General features: G+C 45.7%; 1 protein-coding gene across 1 annotated transcript in view; it reads right to left on the bottom strand.

Moving 5' to 3' along the window:
• LOC139639432 (segment polarity protein dishevelled homolog DVL-3-like) overlaps positions 1-2,500 on the bottom strand; it is a gene marked incomplete at its 3' end in the record, with an annotated part of 19,251 nt that overhangs the window by 795 nt on the left and 15,956 nt on the right. The gene's annotated exons all lie outside the window — the stretch shown is intronic.

Here is a 2,500-nt window from a genome sequence, read left to right as displayed (position 1 = left end):
ATCCACAAAACACATGTAGATAGGAGAACATTATCTGTGAGGGGGTGAAAAAGTTGGTCCGCTGTTCTGCGACCGGGACAGACCGGGATCTAACGTCCAACGCTCGGCTCCAGTTTCCTCTCCAGCACCGCGGCATAGACCTTCCCAGGAGGCCGAGCAGTGTGATTCCACGATGGCTGGAACCAGTGGTGGAAAGTAACTAAGTGCATTTACTCAAGTACTGTACTTAACTACAATTTAGAGGTACTTGTACTTTACTTGAGTATTTCCATTTCATGCTACTTTATACTTCCACTCCACTACATTTCAGAGGGAAATATTGTACTTTTTACTCCACTACATTTATTTGACAGCTTTAGTTACTAGTTACTTTGCAGATTTAGATTATTAACACAAATTATAAATCAACTAATAAATTGTTTTATATTTTTATAGGATATAGTATATAAAGTAATTCAAATTAGCTCCACCTTTACCAGCTGCAACATTAAAGTGATGAACACATTAATGCATCAATAATTATAGTCCAATAACATGATATATATGATTCTGAAATGGGCCATTCTGCATAATGACTACTTTTACTTTTGCTACTTTAAGTATATTTTGATGCTAATACTTTTGTACTTTGACTTAAGTAAGATTTTGAATGCACTGTGGTATTGCTACTTTTACTTAAGTCAAAGATCTGAATACTTCTTCCACTACTGGTTGGAACAAACCCTCCGGCCCTCTCCCACCATCACACCTGTCTGCCGCTCCAAGGGAACTGTTCCTGAAATCCACGCAACATCGAAGAGACAGGTCGACCAGGCTCAGAGGCTCGGGAGTCCTCCTCCTTCAGCTCGACAGCCTCCCTCTCTCCTTAGGCTGACTCCGCCCACCTTCTGGCCTCAGCTCCTACCAGCTGCTTCCATGATAGAGGTTTTGAACAGAGTCCATTCTGATTCTGCATATCCCCAACCTCTGCCCGGATACAGGAAAAGTTCACTCGGAGGTGAGAGTTGAAATCATCTACCAGGCGTTCCCAGCAGACCCTCACTACATGTTTGGCTGTACCAGGTCTGTCCAGCAGCTTCCCTGATCCAGCTCTCCACCAGATGATAATCAGCTGACAGCTCTTCACCCGAGTGTCCAGAACATTTGGCCTCGAGTCTGATGAAACAATACAAAGTCGATCATCGACCTTTGGCCCAAGGAGCTCTGGTACCACGTACACTTAAGAGCCTCCTTGTGTTCGAACATGGGCTCTTTCTCAATTTGCGTTCTTGTGTGTTGTTGTGTCCTCCATGACACGTTTTACGTAATATCTAACTGCCGAAGCATAATTCCAAAACAAAAGAACGAAAGGACGAAGGACGGATAAAGATCCCGGAAGTTTACTTTCCAGTTAAGGAAGCATCAGACGAAGACTTGACGGACAAGAACCAATTGAAAGCCCCAAGATTCATCTGAAGTGTACAGTACAGAGCCATGAGAAGATCATGGCTCTGTACTTTCATGAGAAGATCGTTCTCTCCATGACAACTTGGGAAGATCTTTCTCCACAAGGTCAAAGTATCAACTTGGTGTTCATTATGGACAGTCCACGGCTAGCACAGCAGTCCAACAGTAACACACCACTTCAGTTCAGATTGAGGAGGCTGTTCCTCCCAGTCACGCCCCTCCAGGTTTCCCAGCCATTGCCAATGTGAGTGTTGAAGTCTCCCAGTAGGACTATGGAGTCAGTAGGCGGAGCCTCTCCAGCACCGCATTCATCTCCTATAAGAAGACCAAATACTCTGACCTGCTGATAGGTGCATACACACAGACACAGTCAGAGTTTTCCCCTCATGAAGTCAGTCAGGCGACCCTCTTCTCCACCTGAGAACACACAGGCTCCTCCTCCCACGCCGCAGGACGGAGATATTCCTTTGTGCCTGCAGCCATCGGACTGTTCAACACCATCAGAGACCGACTGTGCCAGTCAGCCTTGACCATACCCCCCCCCCCCCCCCCCCCCCAACCACACCCATAATAACTTGCCCCCCAGATAGATACAACTTGGTCCCAGGACCATCTCCCGGACCCCCACCCTCCACCCAACCTGCACAATCGATCACTTGGACCCAGGATCCCTAACTGGTATTAATAACTTGAACTCTTGACTATTGCACAGGGATACAGGGATACTATGTACCTCAGCAATATATCCATGGAACTATACGAATTGCATTTATCATTATTACCTCCGCCAAGGTTATGTTTTCGGTGCCGTTTGTCTGTCTGTTTGTCTGTTAGCAGGATTACGGAAAAACTACTGGCCACCAAGTTCAAGAAACTTGGTGGAAGGCTGTAGCATGGGCCAAGGAAGAACCCATTAAATTTTGGAGCGGATCCAGATCCGACTCACGAACAAGCAATAACAGCACGAACCTTGGCGGAGGTCTGCGCTCTTTCTAGAGTGCTTTCTAGTTATTATTTGCATTTATTTGCATTATATACACTATCTCTATTGTCT

This window comes from Centroberyx affinis, unplaced genomic scaffold, assembly GCF_046629955.1.
Source record: "Centroberyx affinis isolate AG114_WGS23_722 - 3 ecotype Tasmania unplaced genomic scaffold, CSIRO-AGI_Caff_v1 ptg007282l_1, whole genome shotgun sequence".
Taxonomy (NCBI): Eukaryota; Metazoa; Chordata; class Actinopteri; order Beryciformes; family Berycidae; genus Centroberyx; species Centroberyx affinis.
The sequence above is the reverse complement of the archived record's forward strand: the minus strand, read 5'-3'. Positions and strand labels throughout refer to the sequence as shown.